This window comes from Schistocerca serialis, chromosome 9 (assembly GCF_023864345.2).
Source record: "Schistocerca serialis cubense isolate TAMUIC-IGC-003099 chromosome 9, iqSchSeri2.2, whole genome shotgun sequence".
Lineage (NCBI taxonomy): Eukaryota > Metazoa > Arthropoda > Insecta > Orthoptera > Acrididae > Schistocerca > Schistocerca serialis.
The window spans coordinates 284,806,947-284,823,057 of record NC_064646.1 but is presented as its reverse complement, the minus strand read 5'-3'; positions in this window follow the sequence as shown (position 1 = coordinate 284,823,057).

Genomic DNA, 16,111 nt, shown 5'->3' with positions numbered 1-16,111 from the left:
CGAATCCGCCCGACGGACTTATTTCGAGGTCCGGTGAGCCGCCCAGTCTGTGGATGGTTTTTAGGCGGTTTTCCATCTGCCTCGGCGAATGCGGGCTGGTTCCCCTTATTCCGCCTCAGCTACACTGGTCGGCGATTGCTGCGCAAACAATTTCTCCACATACGCGTACACCACCATTACTCAACGACGCAAACATAGGGGTTACACTCGTCTGGTGTGAAACGTTCCCTGGGGGAGCGGGGAGATGGGTCTGCCGGGGGCCGAACCGCACAATAAATAAACCTCAAAGAGTGGTTCGACGTGGGGCGGCGGCGGTGGGGTGAAGTGGGCTGCGGTAGTCGTCGTGTGCTGTGGACCACTGCAGATGCGGTGGGGACGGAGCCTTTCCGTCGTTTCTAGGCCCTCGGTTAACATACATTACAATACTTAATTAGTATTGTATTGTATGTTAACCGAGGGCCTAGAAACGACGGAGAGGCTCCGTCCCCTCCGCATCCGCAGTGGTCCACAACACACGACGACTACCGCAGCCCACTTCAAAAAATGGTTCAAATGGCTCTGAGCACTATGGGACTCAACTGCTGAGGTCATTAGTCCCCTAGAACTTAGAACTAGTTAAACCTAACTAACCTAAGGACATCACAAACATCCATGCCCGAGGCAGGATTCGAACCTGCGACCGTAGCGGTCTTGCGGTTCCAGACTGCAGCGCCTTTAACCGCACGGCCACTTCGGCCGGCCGCAGCCCACTTCACCCCACCGCCGCCGCCCCACGCCGAAACACTCTTTCATGTTTATTTATTGTGCGGTTTGGCCCCCGGCGGACCCATCTCCCCGCTCCCCCAGGGAACGTTTCAGAATAAGAGTTATTAATTAATATGCCTGGTTAAAGCCTTTTATTGTTTTCATTGTTTAATAATATCACTTTCCCCCCAATCACAAACGATTTTCTATAGTATCGTGACAATAAGAAACTTTCATCGTGGCTGAAAACCGCCGATTATCAACCAATAAAAACAATAAAAGATTTTAATCAGATGTATTAATTAAACACTCTTTTTTCAATGGTAATAACTAGAGACCGAATTATATGCATTTGCATGTTGCATATTCTTTTGCATATTTGGCTTCTCTTCACCGGTTATTGAATATTTTAACAAAAAGTTAGAGACGATGAATATTTTCTTTCTATGTTTACAATATTTTAAAAATTTAGACGGGTGGTGCTTAGCTCAATCTAGTTTTCATGTCTCACAGATTGACCATGGCCTAGAAATGCATGCAATCTCCACTACCTAGCGAAATCATTACAGAAGAAGAACGGGAACAGGCAGTTCTATTTATTTGTACGCAGTTGAACGTGTTTACGACGTGTAGTGTGTAACGTGTTGTGCGCCTTGCCGCCCGAAAAAAGAAACGTCGTTTCGTGGACAGCTGACCATCCTGGAACATTTAGATTCGAGGGAATTGTTTTATATTGTCGAGTTCGCGAGAAAAACATTTCGTGCAAAAAGAAAATTTTAAATACACCAGCATGTCAAAACAAGTCTTCATATGACAGGAATGCAGAAGAAAGTACCACGACAGCAACTTCTGACAACAGCAAGTTGCAGTAGCAGGTATTTGTCCAAAGGTAACCAAAAAAGTCTGTTTAACATGGATCTATCAAGCACTCGTTGCAAGCAACATTCCTCTTCACAAATAAACCGTGTCCTCAAAGGCTTCCTGCGCAAGTATTGCTTAAATCAGAATATCCCAGATGAATCAAGATCGCGTTAAAATTACACATAGACAATTTGTGGTGTCACCGCCAGACACCACACTTGCTAGGTGGTAGCCTTTAAATCGGCCGCGGTCCGTTAGTATACGTCAGACCCGCGTGTCGCCACTATCAGATTGCAGACCGAGCGCCGCCACACAGAAGGTCTAGAGAGACTTCCTAGCACTCGCCCCAGTGGTACAACCGACTTTGCTAGCGATGGTTCACTGACAAAATACGCTCTCATTTGCCGAGACGATAGTTAGCATAGCCTTCAGCTACGTCATTTGCTACGACCTAGCAAGGCGCCATTACCAGTTGCTATTGATACTGAATCATGTACAGTCAAGAGCGACGTTCACCATTAATGGATTAAACTTAAGTATTCCACCAGCTACGTCCGTTTTTTCTAAAGTCCAATTTCCTTGTCCTGTTCCAGACCTCACGCCACCCTGCGTGAGCTAAAACGCGTGCCTTTCGGCTTCCTCTAGTAACACGGTGTTGGCTCTCCTGCCAACCCACAACACAATTTACGTAAATGTTCTGGAAGAAATACACAATGAACTCAAGGACAGCCTTATCTGGATTTCAGATGAGGAGACTATAAACACTTGTGGCCGTTACATTGCAAATTTAATTGTTGGTGCTTTAAAGGAAGAGCCTTCTTCTTCCAATTTAGCGGCCTACAAAGAACATGAAAAAGTAAATCATTCTACGATCGTCAGATTTGTGACTGATGATAGTAGAAAAATGTTTCCAGAATCTTCTTCGGATGAAAGGGTGTTTGTGTTTATTTCAGATGCTGCTCCCTATATGATAGAAACAGGAAAAGCCCTCCGAGTATTTTATCCCTGTTTGATTCATTTGACGTACTTTGCTCATGGAGTACATCGCCTTGCTCAAGAAGTACGTTCCACGTTTGTCATTGTAAATAAACTGATTTCATCCACAAAAGAAGTGTTTCTAAAGGTTCCTACTCGCATCAAGACCAACAAGAAAATTACTAAAGGTGCCCTTACCTCCAGAACCAGTGGTAATTCGTTGGGGTACGTTGTTGGAAGCTGTTCAAAAATGTGTGTGAAATCTTATGGAACTTAACTGCTAAGGTCATCAGTCCCTAAGGTTACACAATACTTAATCTAAATTATCCTAAGGACAAACACACACACCCATGCCCGATGGAGAACTCGAATCTCCGCCGGGACCAGCCGCACAGTCCATGACTGCAGCGCCTCAGACCGCTCGGCTAATCCCGCGGGGCTTGGAAGCTGTGTTGTTTTACAGTAAACATTTGGAGGCCATTAGAGGGGTAGTAAACGACTTCGATAGTGCACAGGCTTTGGCAGTTTGTCAGTGCAAGGAAGCTTTTAATGATTCCGGTATTTAAAAAGACATTGCTGGCATTAGCATTCATTTTTACCATGTACCTACAAGTATTAAAAAGCTTGAATCTCAAGGTTTGACTTAAATGAATCTATTCAGTTAATGAATAAAATTATTGTAGTGAACTCCTAATTGCTGGATGTATTCCCAACAAAACCTAAAGAAAAGTTTGAAAACATTATAAACAATAACCTAAGCTTTGAACCCTTGTGCTAAATTTATAGTCTTATTAATGGGACGGGTGAACTTTTACCAAGAACAATAAGTGCCTACACAGCACCCAAATTCGAATACTGCCCAGTTACCTCAGTAGATGTAGAACAGTCCTTTTATAATACTGTTCTGAGTGATCGAAGATTACTACCGAACATTTGGAACAGTACGTGGTCGTTTATGATTACAATAGAAAAAGGTAAAATAATGATGCTTTGGACCAATAGTTTTAATTAAAAGTTTATGCTGCTCAAAAAAATTCATGATTGTATGTTGTTTATTAAATAAAATACTACCGAGTTTTTGGGCGTGCCCCTTTGCGTGCGATACATCTCGAAGTTGGTCCTGTACATATCGATTGTTTCTCTGCGACTCACTCGCATCGTATCCGCTTTATACTGACAACAGTAGCAAAGAAAGAACAATTCTTGAGACATGCTATGCATCCCCATTTTGCAATCCCAGAAAGGCCCCTTCAAAACCTCTACCAGAAAGTATTCAGAAAATATCAGCACTCTAAATCTACCGATTTTTCGCATGGCCGGCGCACTACCTCGTAACTGACATGCACAGGTTAAACTTTTGAGATATACTGCACGTAGTGACTACCAAGTTTTTTGTTATTTGATCTTGTATATTTCTTTTCATGCATTTTAAAGCATTATTCATACATATTTGCATGCATTTTTTAAAGTTTTTATGATCCATATAATCCGATCTCTAGTAATAACAAATGGACAGGGTAACAAATAACGAATTATTACAGCAAACAGAAATTAACAGAATTAAAAACAACATATAAACCGTTGAGCGCATCATTATAAACACAAGTAAAATGCGGCCACTAAAAGTGGAGGAGATAAAGAAACATACTTAGCTCAAACTGTTAAAACAGTTGAAATTACAGCAAATACAAATCGTTACTCCAGGACTGTCACAGAGGAAAATTATTTGAGAGACCCTTACATTAAACATTGCCCTTTCGGAACTCACCGGAGATTGGCACTGCATGTTAAATTACTGCTGTTAGCCATGGTGGACCTCTGGTGTTTGCGCTCACCAGTCATTTATACAGAGGGATAAAACGTACCGATATTCTTCTGAGTTACATGATAAGCGTTGAAAATTGTCCTTTTTTATTATTATCTCAGCTGTGGAATCCTTTTAATGGAATTACTGTTTGTTGTTATTAAATTATGTTGATTTTGTTAGTGCCAGAGGAGACTATAGTTAATAGCACTCATCCATCATCCCCTTTGTTTGCGTCCTACACCTTTAACTTACCTTTAATATAACGCCTTTATGGCCACCTGATATCGAATGGAGACACTTTCAATGAAGTGTCTGAGTAGCAATAGCACCAAATTCTTCCTCAAGAGGCGAAGCCAGGCGAAGTAGTTATGTTGCACGCTGCAGTCTGGAACCAAGGGTACGGTCCAGCACATCCCGAAAGTGCTCCTTTGTGTTCAGGTTCGAACTCCGGGCCGGTAGTCCATTTCAGAAATGTTATTGTCAACAAACTATTGCCTCATAGACGCCGCTTTGTGGCAGGTTGCGTTGTCAAGCTGATAGTTGTCCGTACTGCTCCTCTACTGTGTGCAGCACACAATGCTATACGGTGTGTTCATATTGTTGCGCACTTACCGTTTTCTTAAGCTCAATAAGGGGACCACACAAGAAACAGAAGAAACACCCCCTACCATAACACCACCACCTCCGTACTTGACTGTTGCAGTACTCATGGCAGATAACGGCCTCCATGCGTTCGCCATATCCAGACCCTTCCATCATTACCAAAGAGTATAGCGTGATTCGTTATTCGAAATCACTCGATTTCGCTCATCGTCATGGCGAAGGTCCTTACATTCTCTCAAGTGTCGTTTAGCTCTGACCACCGAAATGTGTGACTTATGAAGAGATGCTCGACCACTGTCCCCCAGTCCCCTTAACTTCGTGCTGCTAATACTTCGGAACCCACAAGAGATTCCTTCCGCAGATTCCTTGCTTCACTTTACAGCCACCCTCCCCAAGTCTCGATGGTTCCTCTCCGTCAGTACACGTGGTCTGCTTGGTCCTGATTTAGCTATGGGTGTTCCTCCGCATTTCCACTCTACAAACACATCACCTACAGTCCACTTGGGCACTCTTGGAAAGGTTGGAATGTCCCTGATGGATTTGTTGTGCAGTCCACGTTCGAAGTCACTCATTCTGCTGCTATTGCTTTTCTACTGACAACACAGGTCCACCCTGCGTGATATCTAGAAGTCACTTCCGCATTGTATAGGGGCATCCGTTTACATTTGGTCAGATAATGTATACGTAAACAGCTTGAGCTGTTTTCTATAGCATCTGGCAGTTCACTCGCATTACATACAAATTTATCGCATTGCGTGTTAGCAGGTGTAATGTTCATTGTAGTTTCAGTAGCCAACATGCCACCAATATCTGGGAACACGAGACCTAAATAGCTAGTATTATTTGACTGGGGTGATCGAAAGGAGAACGACGTTCCGAACTAGTTGCAAGAGTGGTAGAGGCCATATAATGTTTATTGGTGGAGTTCTAACGCTGTGTAATTCACCAACGATGGGCGTAGCTTCTAAAATCACGATACACCGACCGAATGTCGCTAGGCAATATGGTTCTCTTATGATTATAATTTAATAAGGGAGATAGAGTAAAACGCAAATCAGCGTATATCTTCAATTGTTCGTTTAGGAGCGCAAGTGCTTTAATGAGATGTTCTTCAAACTCCAACGGTAGACGGTAAAAAGAAGGTCTAGTACATAATAAGCAGGTATACTGCTAAAGTTCGAGAACATACATATCATGAACTGTCCACGAATATATGTCTCCACATTATATATATCAATCGAATTTGCCATAACAGCAAAATCAGATAAATTCGAGCTAATACGTATGCTTACAACTACTTCATCCAGCGCACAAATCGCACATGTAGCAGGAAACTGGCGTTTGGTAATAGAATACGAATTACCTTCCTGTACGCATGATGTAGTATAAGTGGGATATAACTGTAAAAGTCCCATATGTCAGGTCAAGAGACGTAGGGAATGATGCCCGCTCGAATAAGACTGCCCTGCTCTCTCGAGGTAAAATAAATTCACGAATAACAAAGCGAAACACACAGTTTGGCAAATCATACATCTTTTACTGACAGACAGAATAACATGCGTCATTATTTACGATGGGCGTAAGTTTCCATTTTCGTTTGACGTATCTATTGTGACCTCTCCGTCGGTGATTCCCAGCGGGAAGATGAGAACTATAAGTACTCCCACTAACGAGTTAATCTCTACACAAGTGCCTTGCAGCTGATTTATGTTCGGCATGAGGAGTGGCGGATGTGCAGCGAGAGTAAAAAGAAAGACAAGATATAGCTGGCCGTGTTCATGCAGCCTGTAAACAAGCGTATATGACGTCACATTCTGCAGGCGTGGAAAAGTACAATGGCGTCCAAAACTTTGTGAGGAAGTAACTTTCGCGTGATGTGCCACTCAGAAGTGACGTAGCTGGAAAAAACGTGGGCCTTAGATAAAAGGAACTGATACAGTATAGTAAAGTACACTACAGTGCAGAAAGTAACGGAATGAAATACACGATGATGTGGACAGAAATGACGTTTATTCAGGGTCAATAGTTACACTGAAGTTATAGCAATCTATGGTGTTACTCTGGACATTACAGTAGCCGGACATGGTTCTAAATAGGGTGTGATCACCACGAATGGAAATGCATGATCTCCAACGTCTCCTACGTCATCCATAAAGCTGATAAGGTAGGGCGTTCCATTCGCCCACCAGCGCTGTTCATCTATCTACATGGATACTCTGCAAATCATATTTAAGTGCCTGGCAGAGCTGCTGGATGGCTGTTGGTGCACATGGACGTGCTGCACTCGTGCTCGATCTGATCTAAGTCGGAGAAACAGGTAGGCCACTCCATTCGTCGAATATCCTCTCGTTCTCCTGCACCTGCGCTGTTGGATGCACTCGCCCACAAAAATAAAGTCAGAACCCAATGCACCCCTGAAAAAACGCACGTGAGGGAGGAGCACAATAACCTTGACTGGTGAGTGGGCCGCATTCAAAGATTCAGAGGTTAGTGCGCCCATCTGTTCCCACACCGTAGCACCAGGCTCAACAAAACCGTCATGTTCGACAATGTTCCCCTGCGCATTGCGTGTTCTCACTGCCCGGTATATGAGGGTACGTCTAGTTTTGTAGAACATCACTGTTCTCGTGGTCTACTGAATCTAGGAACACGTGGTACTTTTTTTGTCCGTACTTCAGTATAGCGACTAATTTTAGAAGCACGCGAAGAAATACGCACTAGAGAGCACTATAAGCTGTTTCGGCGAATTTCTGCAGTTTTTGTTGTTAGACACGAGGCTGCGTTTTGCGCATCGTTTGAAAATCTTTCGCGTTCCACACATTTAAGGGCTGTACAATATATTACATCTAATTGGAGTATATTGTTAATTCTTCAGGTAAAAAATTTTATGGTGGTCAAACAGCAGCACAAGGTTGTCAGACATAATCTGAAAATCTTGTAAGGGACCTTGTAAGGGTCTTTCAGGGCAGGTTGTGCTGATAAATAACTGTTAACAAAAACAGTTTCCGATTTAATTAACATTGAAGGCAGCCAATTAGGCCGATGCGCTCGCAAATTTAAGCCACCAGCCAGATACAATTGGTGTCAGTTTGTAAAGGAACTTAATAATTTTTCTTGTTGATAAATAGATAATTATTCGACTCTCATACCAGAGATTAATGTGAAAAGTATTTAACACTGATGGACAAAAGAAGCTTTACGCTCTTCGTTTATTAGTTTTAGTATTAGTTTCCTTTCGCTTTCTCCTGTCCTGGCGATAAGACGTGTTGTGTAATTTTAAAGTGAAATGGTGTTATACGACGAAAGCAGTTCGTGGTCAATACGATTTTCTAATTTACAATACCTCGGATCACAGCTCCTGTAATTCTGGGAGATCATTATTGTTTTGATTTTACATGCAGAATTTAGATGGAGGCGACGATATTCACGACGACGCTGTTCGACAATAGAGGTACGTGAATGTGTTCATCTCTTTGCCGTCGTGGATGCCAAATTCAATTTCGATGTATTTGCCGCGACATTCAGGACTGGCAGGCTTTCTTTTCATTTAATTTGTAAGTCCGATAATATTCCTTCTTAGATGAATAAATGAAATTTAATCACATTTTTTTTTATCTATGCCACGGGGAATGATAGTACTTAGAACGTACGTGCGTCTGTCCCAATAGTACTTTCGCATATAACTGAGTGTGTGCAGACGGATTTATGACCAATTTCTTTTACGGGGTTAATTCTTATTTTGAACCACTCACTCACGAATGTACGTGCCCTCATATTTTGTGGAGTCAGTCGGGCGTATTCTATAATAACGTTACTTGAAATATCCAGTGGCTTAATTTCCACAATTCACCTTTACATGTTTCGCAACGGCGCATCACGCGAAATACTTATTACGCGACCACCATAACAACTCCCATTTCAAAATTACGACACCGGTTGACTAAGCTTCCAACAATTTAACAGGGTGGTTACAAGTTGTTCTCATAGCGTAGATGATAGCACACGAGACTGTTCAGTCTTTGGCTAGAGTTCGATCCTTACTGCCGTTTCAAGCCCAATTCACGACGGCGCTATACTTTCTTGTTCGGTTTAAGATACCAAACGATGAACACGTTTGGCCACATCGTCTCTGGTGGGCCAATCGAATTTGCGCATGCAATGGCCTGATTAGCAAACTCTAGTGCCAGTTAACTTGGAAACGACGCAATGTATCGAACTTTTTTATTAACAATTATTTCTCAGCACAATCTACCCAGCAACACCCTGTCATGCTTTTCAAACTGTTTTTGACCAACCTGTATATTTTTAGAATTACAAAGATCATTCAATGTGTAATGCAACACTTTTGTTTTCTCCACCAGTTTCGGCAGAAAAAATGCGGAATTTGGTATGCGATATCGTACAATCTTCCCGCTCCAGCCCCTATAGTTTCAAGAAATACTGATAGGTGAAATAGCCATTCGAAGCCATCAAAATGCCGTCGTAACGGAGGTGCGTTTCAAGCAGAGTTTCTTTAGGAGGAAAAGCAGAGAATCGTAGATATTCTCAGAGGCTTGCAGAATGTCAACGGACACGTGGCAGTGAACAAAAGCGCCGTGAGTCGTTGGGCGAGGCGTCAGTTCTCATCGTGACAAGCCAGCCGCACGCGGCAGCAGTGTTGTAACATGCGCTCGCTTTCATACTCTCATTCAAGGTGATCGACGAACCACAATCGGAGACCTCGCCACTCAACTGGAAGTCACTGTTGGTAGTGCCGACAGTTCGCAAAACTCCATTGAACGGTTCTTCCTTGTCCCTCCTACCGTACATTCTGACTCCCACATGTTTGACCCAGCGAAAGATTCACTCTCTGGGAAGCAGTACTTTGATGATGGGGAGGTTATTCATGCAATAAGACGTCGGCTCTGACGTAGACTAGTAGAGTGGTACCATGTGTGCATACAGGCCCTCCCATCAATGTGGTGTAAGCACTTCGCATTCAATGGAGATTATGTTGTAGCCAAGAGAACGTCTGGTCAATGGTGGCCGAGCAACTGGCTCGTCACAGTACGCCAGTCACTACTCTTGATGAGCTGTGGTATCGTGTTGAAGCTGCATGGGCAGCTGTACCTGTACACGCCATCCAAGCTCTGTTTGACTCAATGCCCAGGCGTTTCAAGGCCGTTATTACAGCTAGAGGTGGTTGTTCTGGGTACCGATTTCTGAGGATCTATGCACCCAAATTGCGTGAAAATATAATTACATGTCAGTTCTAGTATAATATATTTGTCAAACGAATACCCGTTTATCATCTGCATTTCTTCTTGATGTAGCAATTTTAATGGCCAGTAGTGTAATTGGGCTACCAACCTACATTGCAGTCACGGTCATGCTTGGTGGTCCCGTTGTTGTTGTTGTGGTCTTCAGTCCTGAGACTGGTTTGATGCAGCTCTCCATGCTACTCTATCCTGTGCAAGCTTCTTCATCTCCCAGTACCTACTGCAACCTACATCCTTCTGAATCTGCTTAGTGTATTGATCTCTTGGTCTCCCTCTACGATTTTTACCCTCCACGCTGCCCTCCAATGCTAAATTTGTGATCCCTTGATGCCTCAAAACATGTCCTACCAACCGATCCCTTCTTCTAGTCAAGTTGTGCCACAAACTTCTCTTCTCCCCAATCCTATTCAATACCTCCTCATTAGTTACGTGATCTACCCACCTTATCTTCAGCATTCTTCTGTAGCACCAAAAGCTTCTATTCTCTTCTTGTCCAAACTGGTTATCGCCCATGTTTCACTTCCATACATGACTACACTCCACACAAATACTTTCAGAAACGACTTCCTGACACTTAAATCTATACTCGATGTTAACAAATTTCTCTGCTTCAGAAACGATTTCCTTGCCATTGCCAGTCTACATTTTATATCCTCTCTACTTCGACCATCATCAGTTATTTTACTCCCTAAATAGCAAAACTCCTTTACCACTTTAAGTGTCTCATTTCCTAATCTAATCCCCTCAGCATCACCCGATTTAATTTGACTATATTCCATTATCCTCGTTTTGCTTTTGTTGATGTTCATCTTATATCCTTCTTTCAAGACACTGTCCATTCCGTTCAACTGCTCTTCCAAGTCCTTTGCTGTCTCTGACAGAATTACAATGTCATCGGCAAACCTCAAAGCTTTTACTTCTTCTCCATGAATTTTAATACCTACTCCGAATTTTTCTTTTATTTCCTTTACTGCTTGCTCAATATACAGATTGAATAACATCGGGGAGAGGCTACAACCCTGTCTCACTCCTTTCCCAACCACTGCTTCCCTTTCATGCCTCTCGACTCTTATAACTGCCATCTGGTTTCTGTACAAATTGTAAATAGCCTTTCGGTCCCTGTATTTTACCCCTGCCACCTTCGGAATTTGAAAGAGAGTATTCCAATTAATGTTGTCAAAAGCTTTCTCTAAGTCTACAAATGCTAGAAACGTAGGTTTGCCTTTTCTTAATCTTTCTTCTAAGATAAGTCGTAAGGTTAGTATTGCCTCACGTGTTCCAACATTTCTACGGAATCCAAACTGATCCTCCCCGAGGTCCGCTTCTACCAGTTTTTCCATTCGTCTGTAAAGAATTCGCGTTAGTATTTTGCAGCTGTGACTTATTAAACTGATAGTTCGGTAATTTTCACATCTGTCAACACCTACTTTCTTTGGGATGTATGAATTAAAAAAGTCGGGACACAGTTCTTAAAAGGGTGTGCGCTCCCCACGAACATCAGTGCACACACTCTAACGTGCTGCTTTGCTGCCACGAAGTTGGTAAAGAGTTGTTCTGGTAGGGCGTTCCACTGCTCCACCAGGGCGGCTTTGTAACAGATGGATGGTCGTTGCTGCATGTGTACATGCTGCTCCTCAATGCATGCAACAGGGACTCGATGGAATATAAATTGGGGAACAGGTAGGCCAGTCCATTTGCCGAAAATCCTCTCGTTCCAAGTGCTCCTCCACCTGCCGTGTTTGACGCCGTCGCGGATCGTCATCCATAAAAGTGAAGTCACTGTTCACCTGAAAAGACGCACGTGGGGAAGGAGTTCAGTGTCACAACGACGTTGACCGGGGAGCGCACCATGTTCATAGACCTGGAGGTCGTTCACCCTTGCAATATTACGTCTACATCTATCTACATCGATATGGTTACTCTGAAATTCACACTCAAGTGCCTGGCAGAGGGCTCGTCGAATCGTTTTCATACTACCATCGAATGGTGCGTGGGAAAAATGAACACCTAAATCCTTCCGTTAGAGCTCTGATTTCTCTTATTTTATTATGATGATCATTTCTCCCTACGTAGGTGTGTGTCAACAAAACATTTTCGCATTCGGAAGAGAAAGTTGGTGATTGAAAATTCGCAAATAGATCTCACCGCAAAGAAAACCGCCTTTGTTTCAATGACTGCCGCCACAACTCGCGTATCATATCAGTGACATTCTCATCCCTATTGCGCGAGAACACGAAACGAGCTGCACTTCTTTGCACTTTTTCGATGTCCTCCGTCAATCCTTCCTCGTAAGGATCCCATACCGCTCAGCAATATTCCAGCAGAGGGCGGATAAGTGTAATGTAGGCTGTCTCGTTAGTTGGTTTGTCGCATCTTCCTAGTGTTCTGCCAACAAAGCGCAGTCTTTGTTACGCCTTCCCTACAATATTATTTACGTGGTCTTTCCAATTTAGGTTGCTCTTAATTGTAATTCCTTGGTACGTAGTCGAATTGACAGCCCTTAGATTTGTGCGATTCACCGTAAACCCAAATTTATCGGATTTCTTTTAGCACCTCGCACTTTTCTTTGTTTAGTGCCAATTGCCACTTTTTACACCATACAGAAATTCTCTCTAGATCATTTTGTGATTGGAAGTGATCGTCTGATGATTTTACTAGACGGTAAATTACAGCTACATCTGCAAACAATCCAAGGGGGCTGCTCAGATTATCACCTACGTCATTTAAATAAATCAGGAGCTACAAAGGGCCTATGACACTACCTTGCAGAACGCCAGTTGTAACTTCTGTTCTACTCGATGATTTACCGTCTGTCACTACGAACAGTGACCTCTCTGATGGGAAATCACGAATCCAGTCACACAACTGAAACGATACTCCATATGCACGCAATTTGATTAATAGTCGCTTGTGAGGAACAGTATCAACAGTCTTCTGGAAATCTAGTAATACGGAATTGATCTGAGATCCCTTGTCGGCAGCACTCATTGCTTCTCACCGAACCGTAACACCTGGAGTGATAAGACGATCATGTTCGGTAGTGCTAGACGTTCTCTCATACGGAGAGAGGGAGAAAAACGTAATTTCAACCAGTCCAGACGAGCATGATCATTTTGGTGATCCAGGCGATATATTATGGGCAGGAACAAAGTTGCATGCGGGTCTTTTCAAGGGTTCATTCGACCTTTAATTGATTTTTATGGAGAACAATGAGCGTCCGCACCCAACAGCGCTACTGGAGGAGCCTCTGGAGCAAGAGGATATTCGGCGAATGGATTTGCCTGCCCGGTTCCCCGACTTAAAGCCCAAGTGATAAGACTTAGGGAGGTGTTCTTCAAGCCGTCGACATGCACTAATGACTACCCAGCAGATGTCAACCGCGGTGGTGGAAGATTGGATCGCCCCACCAGGAGAACTTCTTAATAACCTTGTCCGGCATAGAACCATCATGCAGATCATGCATGCTGTCCGCAGTAATAAAACACTCTATTAAGAAACATGTCCGCCTTTTATAATTGTCCAGGGGATCTTCATAGATCGCGATGACTTTCGTGTAATTATTGTCTTTGAATAAAAGTGTTATATCTTTTTGTGCAAAATGGCTAAGCAGGGATGGCTAGAGGACAAATGTAAGGAAATGTAAGGATGTAGAAGATTATCTCACGAGGGGTAAGATAGATACTACCTACACGAAAATTAAAGACACCTTTGAAGAAAAGAGAACCACTTGCATGAATATCAAGAGCTCAGATGGAAACCCAGTTCCAAGCAAAGAAGGGAAAGCAGAAAGGTGGAAGGAGTATATAGAGGGTCTATACAGGGGCGATGTTCTTGAGGACAATATTATGAAAATGGAAGCGGATGTGGATGAAGATGAAATCGGAGATACGATATTGCGTGAAGAGTTTGATAGAGCACTGAAAGACCTGAGTCGAAACAAGGCTCCGGGAGTAGCCAACAATCCATTAGAATTGCTGATAGCCTTGGGAGAGCCAGTCCTGACAAAATTCTACCATCTGGTGAGCAAGATGTATGAGACAGGCCAAATTCCCTCAGACTTCAAGAAGAATATAATAATTCCAATCCCAAAGAAAGCAAGTGTTGACAGATGTGAAAATTACCGAACTATCAGTTTAATGAGTCACAGCTGCAAAATACTAACGCATATTCTTTACAGACGAATGGAAAAACTGGTAGAAGCCGACCTCGGGGAAGATCAGTTTCGATTCCGTAAAAATGTTGCAACACGTGAGGCAATACTGACCCTACGACTCATCTTAGAACAAAGATTAAGGAAAGGCAAACCTACATTTCTAGCATTTGTAGACTTCGAGAAAGCTTTTGACAATGTTGACTGGAATACTCTCTTTCAAATTCAGAAGGTGGCAGGGGTAAAATACAGGGAGCGAAAGGTTATTTACAATTATACAGAAACCAGATGGCAGTTATAAGAATCGAGGGGTATGAAAGGAAAGCAGCGGTTGGGAAGGGAGTGAGACAGGGTTGTAGCCTCTCCCCGATGCTAGTCAATTTGTATATTGAGCAAGCAGTAAAGGAAACGAAAGAAAAATTCCGAGTAGGTATTAAAATCCATGGAGAAGAAATAAAAACTTTGAGGTTCGCCGATGACATTGTAATTATGTCAGAGACAGCAAAGGACTTGGAAGAGCAAAGAAATGGTTCAAATGGCTCTGAGCACTATGGGACTCAACTGCTGTGGTCATCAGTCCCCTAGAACTTAGAACTACTTAAACCTAACTAACCTAAGGACATCACACACATCCATGCCCGAGGCAGGATTCGAACCTGCGACCGTAGCAGTCGCACGGTTCCGGACTGCGCGCCTAGAACCGCGAGACCACCGCAGCAGGCTTTGGAAGAGCAGTTGAACGGAATGGACAGTGTCTTGAAAGGAGGGTACAAGATGAACATCAACAAAAGCAAAACGAGGATAATGGAATTTAGTCGAATTAAGTCGGGTGATGCTGAGGGAATTAGATTAGGAAATGAGACACTTAAAGTAGTAAAGAAGGTTTTCTATTTGGGGAGCAAAATAACTGATGATGGTCGAAGTAGAGAGGATATAAAATGTAGACTGGCAATGGCAAGAAAAGCGTTTCTGACGAAGAGAAACATATTAACATCGAGTACTGATTTAAGTGTCTGGAAGTCGTTTCTGAATGTATTTGGGTGGAATTTAGCCATGTATGGAAGTGAAACATGGACGATAAATAGTTTACACAAGAAGGGAATAGAAGCTTTCGAAATGTGGTGCTACAGAAGAATGCTGAAGATTATATGGGTAGATCACATAACTAATGAGGAGGTATTGTATAGAATTGGGGAGAAGAGGAGTTTGTGGCACAACTTGACCAGAAGAAGGGATCAGTTGGTAGGACATGTCCTGAGGCATCAAGGGATTATCAATTTAGTATTGGAGGGCAGCGTGGAGGTTAACAATCGTAGAGGGTGACCAAGAGATGAGTACACTAAGCAGATTCAGAAGGATGTAGGTTGCAGTAGGTACTGGGAGATGAAGAAGCTTGCACAGGATACAGTATCGTGGAGAGCTGAATCACACCAGTCTGAGGACTGAAGACCATAACAATAACAACAACAACATCTTTTTGTTCATTGTGATACGTGATTCCTTAATAGTACCACACTTACACACCATATGTTAAATAGCATAAAAGAGGAAGCGGGATGGAATCATAGTTGGTAGTCACAATTTATAATTCAGACAGTTTATTGACATTACCCCTTTAAAAAATTGACAATTACGACTTGTGGACGAGCCACTAGATAAAGCTTTATAAATACCGTTAGAAACCCAACATACTCATTGCAATTCCAAATTAAG